Source organism: Hyaena hyaena, unplaced genomic scaffold (genome assembly GCF_003009895.1).
Source record: "Hyaena hyaena isolate Hyena2069 unplaced genomic scaffold, ASM300989v1 scaffold_2064, whole genome shotgun sequence".
In the NCBI taxonomy this organism is placed as follows: domain Eukaryota; kingdom Metazoa; phylum Chordata; class Mammalia; order Carnivora; family Hyaenidae; genus Hyaena; species Hyaena hyaena.
In genome coordinates, this window is record NW_024082696.1 from 65,964 (window position 1) to 82,113 (window position 16,150).

At 35.8% G+C, this 16,150-nt stretch overlaps 1 pseudogene; it reads right to left on the minus strand.

Annotated features, from left to right (window-relative positions):
- Window positions 1–1,432: 1,432 nt before the first annotated feature.
- LOC120227188 lies at window positions 1,433–2,024 on the minus strand (annotated as a pseudogene).
- Window positions 2,025–16,150: the final 14,126 nt, after the last annotated feature.

Below are 16,150 nucleotides of genomic sequence, written 5' to 3' on the forward strand. Positions count from 1 at the left end.
TTACAGTTAGCGTCTGAAGGCTTCATTCTCAAATATGAGCTGACAGCCATAAATCAGCAAATATTTTGAGCATAAAAATAAAAGGTACCAACGCCAACAAACAGGGAAAGTAATTATAAAGTAAAAAGAGCCAATTCAGTTTACAGTTTTGTTTTTTTTTTAAATGGTGAAAAATGACTACATGTTATGTAAACATGCTCCTTGTGTTATCTCATCCACCCTTACCAGAAGCAGCTATGAAATGATTTACTCAACAAATGCAAAGGCAGAGATTTCCAAATGAGGTTTAAAAGGTTACAAAGACAAAGGCAAGAAAAGAGGGAGGCAGGTTCAAATTTTAAATAATGCTTAAAATAAGTCACAATTTGCCTCTAAGTATTTTTTTTAGAAGTTGGAGCCCATATTTTCTTTTTTATTTTCACTTTGAAAAGTTCAAATCACTGGGGCTCCTGGGTGGCTCAGTCGGTTAAGCGTCGGACTTCGGCTCAGGTCATGATCTCATGGTTGATAGGTTCGAGCCGTGCATTGGGCTCTGTGCTGACAGCTAGCTCAGAGCCTGGAGCCTGTTTCAGATTCTGTGTCTCCCTCTGTCTCTGACCCTCCCCTGCACACACTGTTTCTCTCTCTCTCTCTCTGAGAAATAAATTAAAAAAATTTTTTTTAATTAAAAAAAAAGTAAAGTTCAAATCATTTTAACATGGTTTTCTAGCAATGAAGAAATTAGGTAATTTAAGAAAAAAACAAAGAAATGTTAAAACTGTTCTTTTCTTCTCTAACTACATAAATACACTGGCTTTAATATAAAATCACGTGTTAGAAGAAAGGGCCCATTTGTAAGGGTACTGAATTTTTCTCATGGGAAAATAGGATAGTGTCTGTATATTAGTATTTTAAAAAGTCTTGAGAGAGAGAGAGGAGAGAGAAAGAGACTCAGGACTCCTTCTAGAGAAGTCTTCCAATTGTTCAAATATAATTATTTCTTCTAAGAAAACCAGGAGGCAAACAGGATGGCTTTGTCCAACAGGAATCTGAAACACAACCTCTCTTATTATATGTGTAAAAAATATATGTGTTAACCAATTTGGAAACAAAGCAAAGTCCTGGTTGTAGGATTTCTCAAATTATTATTATTGTTTTCAAACTGGATTTGATTATGGAAGGTTGAGTATCTCGGGATGCTGCTGACATCATTGATCCCTCTGGGGACTCGGCAGGGTGAGTTATGTCCCACTGGAAAGTAGGAGGCACCTGCTTCTCCAGCAGGAAACTAAGAGATGAAAAGCCATATTCACCACCTGAAGAATTTCTTAAAGTTTGAATATTTGGTTAACGTGAGCTAAGGCTGCCTCTGTATGTTCCATTTCTTGAAGTATTACTTTAAGTTAAAAGTGCTGCTCTACAAATCTCCATATACCAACAGATACTGTAGAATTTATATCATAGTGTAATGGTATGTTCTGAAAAAGAGGACAAAAACCCAGTTCTTTATAGGACAGGGGTTTTGCTGTTGTCTTGTTGATATATCAAATGTCAAGGACCACAAGACTTCTGGCTTCTCTTCATTCTAGACCTGTGTTGCTGAGTGGGTTATTACCTTGACTTCAGTTCCCTGAGGCTACATGGACAATGAAAATTCTTCTCCCCACCCGCTTGGCTGTAATTTGAAATGTCCAATCAATATGAAGTCCCTTGACTTCCCAGGGTAAGAAGAATTCATCAGCACCTAACTTATAAAGCCACTCATCCAAAAAGTGAAACAGAAGAGACTGTTAGATCATCTCCTTGGTTTTCTACTTCTAGTGTTTGGACAGGCTCCACAGTCCCAGTATCTGTCATATAACCAAACATCGCTATTGCACATGCTCAAATGCTTCCTCCAGAGTATCTCCCAATGCATATAACCGGACATCTGCTATATTATCCAAATACATGTACTTCCCAAGGACTGGAGGATACTTGGCCTTGATTGCCTTCTGTTCTTGGGTCAAATTGTAATCTCGAATATCTTCCTCTCCATGTACCATAACTGTAGCAATGTACACTCTCTAGAGCCCATTATTTTCATCTAGATTCTGGATTTTGAAGATCTAGAAGTACTGATACTTGTTCTGTGTAACCCATATGGAATAGTCGGTCCATTTGTCAGGCTTTGGTGAAGGCTGAGAGAAGAAGGGTATCTGGGGAAGTACTAAATAAATAATTATAAATAATTCTGTAAAGGTTGAACAGCAAGAAGTGAATTAAGAAAGGGCTCAGATCTGCTTCATTTAAAGGGCAGAAAAATGGGAATGCTTATTTTTCTTACATTTATATTCAAAATCAAAAGTCATTACTCTTTGAAGGTTATCATTTATGGTTTGAACTTTTCTGGCAGAACACAAAGAAAAAAATGCAATACTTCTGAGTGTTTCCCATGATCTGAAATGAATTGGGTTTATTAAAAAAATAATTTATATCACTTAGCAGTAGTATTTTCCTTAAGAAACTATATAATATTTTTAGCTCTTATATCATTTGGAGTTGCAGTGTTTATTTTTCAATAATTGCTAAAAATAATAAGATAATCTGTGGTTGGTAGTAAAATGTGTACATTAGTTTCTGGTTTGCTAAAGCTCTATCATTGACTAGAAGTGTCAATGACACTCATTCACTTATTTTTTTCCTAGCAAGACAACTTTGGGACTGGGGGGAAATGCTAAAAATTCAACATGGCATATTGTTCAAGTAGAAAAATTTGTGGATCATATCTTCCAATTTGTTTATTTTAAAAATAAGGAAACAAAAGTCTATCTGGGCTAATTCAGAGACAAGTCATAAATAGATATCTGCTGTGGCTCTCAGTCTAACGGTCTTTATGTTAGTGGCTCACATGAATGGTTTGGTTCACGGAAATGAAACTATTTAGAGAAATGAAGTCTGGAGATCAAGTGGGCTGCCAAATTTACATTTTGTCAACTGTGTCTACCAAGCTTGAAAAACAACTTTAAATCTTCCATCTACTATTACTACAATCATTAGAGATAAGAATTTTAACACTAACAGCATAAGCAAGACATGTTAGAAAAAAGAAAACTCTTTTGTATTTAACATAACTTGGTTCTATGAAGACCTCAGTACATTGTCCTTACTTATTTTCATTTTGCTGTTGAGGCCGGTAAACTTCATCCTGAAATATCATAAGTCAGAGCACACACATTTAGGAATCATTTTATGTGGTGTATTCCCTACAAAGAGAAAACAGCTTAACTAGAGTACATAGAAGAAGTTTCAAGTTCACTGTTTTAGGATGCTCTCAAATTTTCATGGTAATCTAAGTCCAGTTCATGTACATCAACATGGATAATCAACACTGTCTTATTGATCATTCTTTGTCCTCATTACTGTGTTTACCTCCTGAAGGCATGAAGTCATTGTAATGCAGTCTCCATCTTCAGAGGGCAACTGTTTTGTTCACACCATATCTTCATCGTTTCTACACCACCTGGCACAGAATTGGCATTCAATCAGTGTCCATTAAATGAATGATTGCATCATGTTGGAAGACACCAAATCCTGTTTGTATATGATAAATACACCTGTATCGTGTTTCCTTATTCATGGTATTTAATCATCATTTCAAACTAAGCTTTCCTGTGTTTTTCTTGATACCTTTCTTCTTTTAGGTTGTAGGCCTTCTAATAGATATTAGATTTATAGTAATGATGATGATGAAAATAACTAATAGTGCTTGAAACTCATCAAGATGCATCAGATGCATTAGAATAATTTAATCACTAGAGAAACCATGAGAGGTGGGTATTATGATTACATGTTTATAGAAATGAGAGAAATTGGAGCACAGTGGAGAAGTCAGGGAAATTGGATATTAAGTGGCAATGATCCTAGTGAGAAGCAGCCATAGGATTCAAACACGGCATCTTCATTTCACAGTTTACTTCACAGCCACTCTATCCTACAGGATTTCACACCTGTATCTGCTTCAGGAAACCCTTTAATTTCAGATTGAGCTACTGCCCTACTGCCTTTAACTCTTCTCCCCAAACTTTTGTTCTTTGGCAGAATTAGGCTCTTCTCCACATGGTTCTTAACATAACCCTACTGATTTCTGTCACTCACCTGGTAAGCTTTGCTACATCCTTCACCAACTCACCTGATAACCATATGCTTTATGTCCCATTTTAGTCCCCGTTGCATGTTGACAAGAGATACATCTGTATACAGTGTGAGGCACAGTAAAAGAATGGATGTTGACATATGTTTTAGGCAGTGATGATTTTGCTGTTCGGAACCCAAACGAAAGTTTACACAAACTACCTTAAGCACACATTGGAAATTGACTTGAAACAGAAAATAATTCCCTTTATAACCGAAGGACAGGAAATATGGCTGGGTATCAGAAAGAACTAAAATTGAGAAGTTAAAACACACACATATTTGTATAATTGTCTATACATTAAGAGTCTTTCTTGAACCTGGCTTCAGGTTAAGTTGCCCAAAGTCAGGGGTGTTTCTTTCCTCATCTCCATCTAAGAAGAGTTTTCATGAGCTGCCTGTGTTCCTAATACCCAAGGCCACAGCTCCCTGTAAAAAAGACCCTTTCCACATTGCTCTCTTTCTGACTTTCCAACTTCCTATATCTCTACTCGAGTAGAGATTCCTGAATCTCTACTTGATTCAGGCTAGGTGTGATCAGTTTACTTACTATCCTGGTTATTGCATTGTCTATAGTGGTCTCCTTATCCCTCTTCCCATACCTCCAGAAATTCTCTTTATTAAACTCTTTTCAAATTACCCTACTTGGGAATGCCTTCTATTTCCCGTTGGCCCCCTGGCTGATACAAATTAATGATATCTAAATCTCTATAGTAATTTTTAGAAAGATTCATATGATTTTGGCACTTTGCATTGCTTAGGAATTTGGGGGAGGGGGCATGGGTGCATTTTATTTATCTGTCCTTCCTCTGCCATTTAAGTTTCAGGCAAAATGTTTAAGCACTTTTACTTCTGAGAAAGAAGGGACAGATAAACTTTTATACCTCTTGCTTCCTCCAATTATCTTCCTGAAAACTGGAGGGAAATTACAAACCTTTCAGTTGGAGTTAGAAAAACTGGATATAGAGTTAAAAAGGGGATGGGGTTAGGGTTTTATAGCAGTTACTTCCAAGGTGGCTCCAACAATTCTTGCCTCCTGGTTTTTTTTGAGATTTATAAAAGATATATATATACCTACATATATATATATATATGTATATATGGATATATATATACATAGACATAGATAGATGATAGATAGATAGATAGATAGATAGATAATTTATAAAGAATTGACTCATGTGATTATGGAGGATGAGAAGTCTCATAATCTGTCGTCTGCAAGCCAGAAAGTTGAGAAAGCTGGTGGTGTAGTTCCAGTCTGTCTATAGACCTGAGAACCAGGCGTCCTGGTCATATATGTCCCAGATAGAATCCAGGAGAAGACTTATGTCCCAGCTTGCCATTCACTTGCCTCCTGCTATTTATGTTCTTGTTGTGTTCTTCTTAACTGGATTAGGGCTTGTCTCTGAGACCAATAGAACACCATAGTGTATGACTTCCAAATCTATGTCATATAAGTTATTGTAGCTTTTCCCTATACTTCTGGATCACTTGTCAGTAGAAAATAGCTGCTGTATTTTAAGGACTTTCAAGCATCCCTGTGGAGAGGCTAATCAGGAGAACAAATAAAGGTTCCCACCAACAGAACCAATCTGCAGTCTATGAATGACTCAACTTGGAAGCAGTTAAGTCATCAGAGAGATAAACGCCTGTAGCCTGCAGATAATTGCATCTGACTACAAACAATGAGAAACTCTAAATTAAAACTGCTCTGTTAATCTGTTCCCAAATTCCTAACCCCCAGAGACTGTGAAATGTAGTATTTATTGTTTTAAGCCTCTTACCTTTGGGATAATTCATTACAAAAAGTAAAGAACTAAAATGAAGCTAAATAGAATAATGTATACTGACTTCCATTCCAGATTATGGAAATCGGGGGACAGACTAAGTGACCCCAAAATGTGCCATTTTGTCCTGTGGTTTTGAAATGAAGACAATTAAGACCCATCAGACTCAGGAAAACCTTTTCTCTCTCTTAACTGCCTGAAAGAATTTAGATAAGGGATCTATAGCAGGAAGAGAGCTATTACCACAGATACATTTTAATATCAGAAAGACTTATTTGCAAGGGCAGGGAAAACATCTGTTTCTGAGACATTTGCTCTTGTCATCTTCCTGTGAATTGTCTTCTTCCCCTTTGAAGTCCCAGACTCCTACTCCCTGGTCCTTAGCTCAGAATGGTATATAAAACCTCAACTGCCCATGAGTCTCATATTTTTATGGGGCTCCAGTACATAAGAACTTTGTTTTCCTCTTGCTAATATGTCTTATTGTTATACCTCCCTTTCCAAAGGAGAATCACCGAGAACAAAGCCCACAAAACACAAAAGGGGTTGGTTATTCAGGTTTATTTTAGTCTGGCCGGACGGCCCCTCCAGAGCACCCAATAAGTCCTTGGAAGAGAGCCCCACCGAGCCATAGCTCAGGGTTTATATAGGGAGAGGGGTGATGCCGGTGTACAGAAGTGAGAATTTTGCAGTGAGAGGTGGGGGTTGCTTAACAGTTGCTTGAAGAATATGTTTGACCATTCTAATCACAATGTTCTTTAAGGATTTACATCTCAGGGACTTGCTGGAGCCAGGAGGAGCTAGGTTGCTCAACCTCTGACCTTTTACCCAAATAAAGTTTGAGATCAAACAGTGGTTGGTATTTCCTCATTTGCAAGCCCCTCACCTTTTGGCCCAAGGGAATTTTTACATCATGTCAACATAATTATTAGACCAAAGATACTAGAAGGGAAAAAGGGAAAAGTTTTCCACCTCCTACAAGAGCTATAAGTTATAGGACAAGATGGGGGGGCGGGGGGGATCAAGGGCTGTGACAATCAAGAAGTTTCTTAGAATTAAATTCAAAAAATTAGTTTGGCTTTATTCTCTGTGGCAAATGTTTGGATTTCACAGTGTCTAGAGAATTTCAAATGCGTGGGCCCAAGTTTCTAGGCAAGTCTAGAATTGTTGAGGCCTTGCAACATAAAAGACCGAAGCATAAATACAATATTTCTGAGTGATGTGAACAAATAATTTGCCTCAAATGGGTCTTTAGTAGGTAAAAGTTCAACTATGGGTAAAGAGAAGAGAGACAAGATCTGGGGCCAATAGAAAATGGGAGTGAAATCTTTAAATTGGAAATGCCGTGTGTATGTGTGTGTTTGGGGGGCGTTGTGGGTGTGGGTGTGTATTGTGCAGCACAAAAAGCATACAAGAGAGATACTATGAGGTTGACTCTTGCCCCTCAGGATGTTACATCCATAATGTATGTATCTGTTCTTGTACAATCATTTTAAAATCATGTTTAACACATAGATCCTTGTTTCTTCCTTTCTTGCGGTTATATGTTTATGCTTTTTAAATAAATAATTGATTTTTTAAAGTATTTTTAATGCATATATTTGAACAAACATCATGTGCTTACAAACACATTAGTCTTCATCTATCTCTTGAGGGTTTTCTGGGATAGTTCCAATTAAAAATATTCCATCATGTTGTTATATCATATGTTAGACCAATGTGTCTTGATTTTTTGTTTGAGGGAAAAAAAAGGCACTGCAGATCATTTCTTACTATGCTGAGAAGCTTAAACAGAAAAAGAACAATGTATGAAAATAGGAGAGATGTGAATGGAAGCAGCCAACTGGCATCCATGTTTGGGGCTCACATGCAAATCAAGTTATTCTTTGCTTTCCAACACTTCCCAAATTCCTTTAAAACCAGATTTGAAGCTGGATAGCAACTCTATATGAAGACATCCGTGATATAAATACGGACAGCATTGTGTTGGGTAGAGCAATGCCAGGAATTGACAGAACCAGCAGATAAAACTAAAGCAATTAAGTTTCCATAAACACTTGACTTGGATTGAATCAACACTCTTCTTTATAAACAACAGTGTAGCAAGACATAAATGACAAACCATACATTTCCAATATATAAACCATGCTGGTCTGATGAAGAAGCAGAATTCTTTTCCAGCTTTCTATTTTACGACGTGGGAGAAAAAAGAGTGGCTAAGTAATTTGCGACTTCTACTTCAGAAATCATGTGAAATTTTCTGGGTGCAAAATGTTCAAGGATTTATAGATGAGCCCTGATTGTGCTTCCAGTTTAATACCATCTCCCATCAACAACAACAATATTTGTATGGCTACAGTGAGTGATTTTTGAATGTTTAGTCCTCCTTCCCAACAGACTGTTTTCCAGGGATTCATTATGAACTCTTTGGCAAGACCAGAAAATTCGGTCACAATAGCCTCCAACCTCTATTACTTTTTTATTTCATATTCCTTCACCTCAAACATAATACAAAATAACTCATGACTATATACTTTTTACCTTATTTTGGCCCCTAGGATATTCCACTAATTTTCCTCCAGAAAGATCTGAAAAAACATTATTATTAAATAATAATACCTTCTTTCTTTCAGAGAACAAAGCAAAATCCAATGGGGGAGGTGGGGGAAACACAAAAGAAAAAGATACTATAATAGGAAAAGATAGGATAAAATTGGCAGAGAGGTAAAGATTAAGACTTGAAGTCTCTGGGTGGGGAAAAAGACATATTTTAAAACAATGCTGGGATTGTCTGACCACAGCAACCCCCCAACCTCCCATAAGGCATCCATTCCCTCTAAAGAATGTAACAGACACCACCTACTTCCCATCAGGTTTCCCCCAGGAATTTAACAAAAGACCTGACTAAAAGTAAGTAGACCATAAAATCTATGACCTACAAGGAAAGGTATGGCCATAGACCACCCCTCATTCAATGGAAAGAAGCCAATCAGGAATGGACAATCCAGCAAGAGTTGTCCAGTCAATAATGGTAGAACCTGGGAAGAAATAAGGGAGAAGGGACAGAGGAGCTGACCAGCACATTCTAAAACAAGGACCTGTGCCAAAGTCGTTGGGCATTCACTTTCAAATGTCCTCCCTCTCTCTAAAGAGAGCTTTCATACTATTCTTCTTTTCTGATCTTCTGCTCTAATAAACTTTTGCCTGCTGCTCATTTTATGTCTATGACTTCATTCCTCAAAGCAGCAAGACAGCGAATCTCAGGTATTGTGGTAAAAAAAAATCCTGCAACAATACCAGTATGTCATGAAGATAGAGACTTCAATATACATGGCCATACACTCATATATACACACATTTCTCAAGTTTTGAGTAATAAATCAAAACATCTGATTATGCTTAGTTTCAGAGTGCTTTTCCTCCTCTTATAGATGATTTCTGTCTGTGACATCCTTCTTTGCTATTAAAGTCCTATTTATTTATCATCCTCTAGCTCAAATAACAGCTGGAGTACTTAATATTTTACTATTTAGTATGTAGTATAATACAATTTAGCATATCCAGACTTTTCAGTTCATTGTTGCCACATAACTTCTGGGCAAATTTCTAATAGAATTCTCCCATATCGCAGGTGGATTTCCTATTGAACAAGAAATTCCTGAGGAAAGCGGACTATTTACCTTTTCATTCCCAGAATCTCAAAGTGCCTGACATTTATAGTGCAGCAGCCAAAATGCACTGAATATACTATATACTAGACCGCAGACTTCAGGAGGTGGTGCAGTTTATGTTTGGTCATTCTATGTATTCTCAGTGCCCAAAAGAGGACATGATTCCTAGTAATACCTCAATAAATATTAATTGAGTGATTGCATGTATGAATGTAACAAAGCTGATAAATTTCTTCCCTTATCTGGGCCATGGGGCTCCTTTCTATTTAAGTATCTGATTGTGGCTTTGTTATCTGTTTGTGGCTCCCCTGAATCATGAAGCTAATCTTCACAACTCCTGCAAGTTGGACCCTGGTAAGGTCCCCTGATGATGTCACTTGGACTCTAAACTAGAAGTGCCTCCACAATCATGATTTGCAATCTTCACAGTCTTTCACTTTGTTCTGATTATTATGCACTCATGCCCTTTGTCTGCTGTAAATTCTCAGATCTTTTGTAAGCATTTTCCTTGCACTGACTTCCTCATAGAACAAATCTTCCCTGCAGAGTATTATTTAAAGGCAAGAGCACACCATGTAACCAAATACCTGGTTCTCATCAGGACACTGAATTCTACAAACTGTGCAAACTCGGGTAAGTTATATAATGTCTTTAAGTGTCACTTTACTTATTTGAAAAGTGAGGTTAATGACAAATGTGTACCAAATTGGATTGTCATGATGTTACATAAGAGATTATATGCAGTCTTATCTTAACCCCATCTATTACAATCCAGAAGGAAATGTTTATTATTTCCATGCTTTTAATAAGGGGGTTAATACACTTAGACATACCATATAAATGTAAGGTTATATTACTTATTCAGTTCATTTTCATAAACTTCCTTTGGCAGTGCAACAAAGACACTATTTTTCATGGAGGGCCAATTACCATCTAGTTTCATAGATCTTAAAGAGCCAAGGTAGATATCTTCTTCTATTTCAGAAACTATATGAAACTACTGTCATATTCAAAAGGCAGTGGCCTCTGTCTCTTTTGTAATTGAAGGCAGGCTAGTTTCAAATTTTACCATAGAGAGTAACCAGGCATTTCATGGGTTGTCATAAATCAGATACGCATATACCTGAATCTGTTTTTGTGTTCCATTATACTACTTGGATTACTTTGGTCCATATGTATACTTGTACCTCTAGTTCTTTGTCTTCATTACTACAGCATTACAGTAAATCTTGATAACTGATAGGATAAGTCCTCCAGCTTTGTTCGTCTTCAATGTTTTCATCAGTGTTGAATCAAGCTTCTACAAGAAAATAGCTTCATGATTCATCACTTTGGGATGATTGAAATTTCTTAAATAGGATCTCTTTTTTCTTCTCTCTCTGCCTTTCTCTAACTTGTGCATGCATAGACGCACATGAACCATAAAGAAAAAAAATAAACTGGACATATTTAAATTAAGAACTTTTGTTTAACAAAAGATAATTCAAAAAATAATTCACAGACTAAGAGAAGATATTAGCAACACATATATTTGACCAATGCTTCATGTAGAGGCTGCTTTTAGGCAAATTGGCTTGAGCAATGGAATGTAGAAAGGGCCATGGTGACCACCTGGTTGAATACAAACAGGTCCATCAGGTGGCCACTTCAAAATATCTATAGACCCTAACTAACCAATGGGCTACTTACATCTAGGCACAAATAATAATAAAGGGAAGATATTTCCTCATCTTCCCCCTTTAAAAACAGTCCCCTCCCACTGCCTCCTTGCAGACAGCCTCTTCTCCACTGTCCTGCCTGCTGCTTTTTTGTGGTGTATTCAATAAGCTGTCTCCTTTGTTCTGCCTTGAGTGAATCCTTTAACAGCCAGCACCATTGGCTTCCACTCACACATTGCCCCACATTTGGGGGATCCCCATCAGATCCAGAGATTCCCCATTTAGACACCACATTTCATATAAAAAACATAGAATTCCTACAAATCATTAATAATAATAATAACAATAACAATAAAGATAATCAACCTAATTGTAACAGCAGGCAAAAGATTTGACAGAGACTTCATGAGAAATGGTATCAAAGTGCCTGATAAACATATAAAAATGTGTTCAGTATCATTAGCAATTAGACAAATACAAATTAAAAACTGTGGTAAATACCATTACAAAACATAATATTTTTTTCTTTAGAAACTGAGACTACCAAGTATGTGTGAGGATATAAAGTTGATGGAAGTATAAACTTCTAGAACTCCTTTGGAAAATTATTTGATAGTATCTACTAAAAGAAAGCATATGTATACCATATAACCCAATAATTTCACCCTTGGGTATATATCTGCCCCCCTAAAAGTGAATAATAACGTGCACCAAAAGACTCATATGGACAAAATGTTTATGTAAGTTTTATTCATAATAGATCTAAACTGAAAATAAATGAGATGTTCATTAATAATAGAATAAGTAAATAAATTATATTGTCTGCACACAGTAGAATACTCCATAGCTATTCACAAAAATAAACATTGCATGCAACATGAATGAATCTCATAGGCATATTAAGGGGAAGAGGTTAAATATTAAAAATATATTTTCTACCTATATGAACTTTCAAACTAACAAACTTAACCCACAGTTCTGGAAATCAGAATGTTTTTTATTCTTGGGACTTACTGACCTAAAGGGGGAATGAATGATCCTCCTGTGCTCCAGAACTATTATACTTGTTGGTTTTGGTAGTGGTTACACAGGTACATACATATTTACAAATTTATCAATCTGTATACTTAAAATTTATGTACTTTACTAAAAGTCATTTTTACCTTAGTAATTTTTTTTAATTGGCAAATTCAGAGGCAAAAAAGATAAAAAAAGATTGATGATATATTCCTTTACAGAGTTTATTCTTCTGATGTCTTTAGTTCAGGCAAGGAAGGGATTCTTTGTGTAAATGCTTTCTGGGAAGGTCATGGTCTAACCAAATTAATACGTGAGAATGTATTCCCAAGGATGTCCTAGAGAGCTATAATCAATTCTCCTCAGTCTTTTCCTTCTGCTAAATATTAACTTGCAAATATCCATGTTCTGCTCATTTTCCGCTAGGAAAACTGAAATATAAGGAAAATAATTTAGCTAATCAGTGTATCCGTCTTCTGGTATTATTATTTGAAAATATTTTAAGAGTTTTGGCTTAAAGCTGTCTATTGCATATGAAATAATTGTACTAAGTAGGTTCAGACACTGAAAACAGTGAGGTAATATTTCTGGAATATGATTCCTTGGTTAATACAACCTACTTGGTTCCTAGGTTTGCAGCTATCCAGGCAATGGGGAATCATTTAGACTATTCTGGAGGTTTAGCACTAATCCAGACCCAGGGATGAATCTAGTGAATATGACTCACTCTGGGTCCCCAGACTCTCTCACCCTGGATTCACTTACTTTTCCACCCCTACAACCTCTACTCTACCTCTGAGTTAGAACTGCTCTCCAATTCTAACCTCTAACCTTTATACGGGATTACTTCAGCAGGATTCCCTGTTTGCTCAAATCTCTGCCTATTGTCTGCTGTTTCCAGCCTTTAGCTTGACCCTTGAACCCTATCACTGAGGACTAACCCAGACCCCAAAATCTGTACTTCATAATAATCCTTGGATAACAGAGATACTTTCATAATTACCCGGATTCAATCCTTATTTGAAAATGCTTAATGTATTACCAATGCCTGAGGATTAACCTTTACCTTCATGTTTTGATTCAGTTGCTCCAAGTGTATGTTTGACTCTTAAATAAAGGTACCCTCCTATTTTCCTCGTTGCCTCTGTCCTCTGAAGAGTTGAGTGTGCACATTTTACCTATTCATAAACTTCAAGCCGACACCTGGGCTCAAGGATCTGACGGTTGTATTTTAGCACTTACCTCCAGCTCAGTTGCCTTTACTTTGTTTGCACTTAGTTTGCCCTTAACTATGCCAAATAAACTTAGTCAAAGAGGAACAAATACCACGTTATTTCACTTTTATGTAAAATCTAAAAACAGATACAGTTTTAGAGTCATAGATACAGAGAGCAGATAGGTGGTTGCCAGAAGGGAGGTGGTGAGGGGCAGGTTGGGAGGGTGAAATGAGTGAAAGGATTAAGAAGTAAAAATTTCCAGCTATAAAATGAATTCTTGGAAAATAAAGCATAGGGAATATATTTAAGAATATTGTGTTAAGTTTGTAAGATGACAGATGGTAACTAGACTATTGTAGTGATCATTTTACAATGTATACAAATGTCAAATCACTATGTTGTACACTTGAAACCAATATAATATTGTATGTCAGTTATACTTCAATAAATAAAAGATTTTCAACACCGGGCCACCAAGGAGCTTTAGCTAGTTATTAATAAATTACATGCTAAAGAAAAAAATCAAAGTTTTTTGGAGGAGCCAAAATGCTAAAATAACCATAATCCCCATTGACACTAATCGTGTTATAATCACTCTCAGGAGTCAGGACAGTTATCTTGTGATTGCTTTCAATTCTTGCATGAGGTACAAATCCTGGCATTAAATCATCATTGCACAGTATTGAATCAAGTTCCTGATGCATCTTACATCACATAACAATGATTTTTTTCACCTATCTATGACAGAAGAAATATATTATATTTGTATGTAAAATATCCAGGTGGTATTTACGCATTTACAATAATATGGGTAATACTGTATGTTTTCAAAGTCCTTCTATCAAAATTAATTAGAATCCATTTCTAAAATGTGATATGTTTTTAAACTTGGATTCTGAAGCCCATTAAGCAGATTGCAGCATTCTGGAAAAAAATTAGTAATTAAACTCTAAAGAGCTGGTTGTGTTATATAGCCCTGATATGCCATCTGCATCTCCAGCATATTGAATTTCATTCTAAACAAAAAAAAGTTGATTTGCAGAAAATTTGTATATTTGCCAGCATCATAGATAATAGGAGAACCTAGGATAAAATGCTAGTATTTTAACTCCAGGATCTGTATGAGTTTTATTGTATCTCACTATAGTGAATTGACAGATTGTGTGTGTGTGTGTGTGTGTGTATGTACGGGCATGTGTGTGTGAATTAGCCAATTACTTCAACTATACAAAAATTTATTTATTTATTAAATATTTATTAAACACAATTATATATCAGGTACACTTAGAAATAAAATTAGATTTATGTCCTCTTAAAATATAATCCCAAAGATTTCAATTGATTTCAATTTTGGAGCACAAATCCTATGGTTACTCATGAACAAAAATCCTAAAAGTAGCTTGGTGCTTATGTTAAAATATACGTAAGTAATAATAATAGTAACAATAATAATAAAATACAGTATATGAATTGAAATTCTGGGGAAAATAGGATACAATATTTTATATAAATTATTTGTTTATGAGGAAATCTAAGTACTAAATTTGTATATAAGGAAAAAATATTTGAAAGACAAAATGTAAATTGTTAATCACAGTTGTTTGATTGGTATGAATCAGGTAATTTTTTAAAATTTCCTAAACCTTTTATAATAGTGTTTTTGTGGTATAATTAGGGTACATCTTAGTGTATACTCAAGACAACATCATAGCAATTAAGATCACAAGCATACACACCAACACCCCAAAATCCCCCTCAGAAAATGCAACAACAGAAGTTATAGACAGCTTCACAATGGGGAGCAACTTGAATAATACCACTTCAGTGTGGGTGTGTACAAATATTAATGCATATAATGTATATATATTAATGTATACATATAATGTATAAATAGCAACCTATTATATTGCAGAAGCTGTTTATTTTTTTCTTCAGTTGACTCAAGGGGAATATGTCTTACTGGATTTTCTAAAGATTATATAAAAGGTTATTTACAGAATTCCCCTCATATCATGTTTGGCAATGGGGGGTAGAAGGTTGAAAGCAATGGCCAATCAAATCAGGTGCATAATTCTGCCCAACTCATTTAATCTGTTCTTTGAAAGTTTTCTTTGAAATGAGAACTAAACTCCTAGCCTTTTCTGCTTTCAACCCAGCAAGATAGATTCAGAAATAAGGCTGGAAGATTATTAAAAGAAGGTGCTAACCAAATTTAATAACCTATATTTAATAAATTTAACAACCCAGAGTCAGCTACCTTATCAAATAGAAACAAAGGAAAGGGTATATTAGCTCTGATTTGCCTGACCATTCTCAGCAGAGTGATCATATACACAGAATATTTTTAAGTCATATATATAAATTGCTAGCATTATGATCACATCTCTTCTCTATGGGCAATAGAGAATTCAAATATAATCTTGTTGTATTTTTATATTATATTCCTATTGCTACTGTAACAAATTATTATCAATTTAATGTCTCAAAACAATGGAAATTTATTATCTTATAGTTCTGGAAGTCAAAAGTCCAAATGGGTCTCATCGGGCAGGCTAAATGAAGATTCGATGAAGAAGCACCAAGGGAGAATCCATTTCCGTGCCTCTTCTTACATCCAGAAGTTGCCCACATTCTTTAGTTCATGG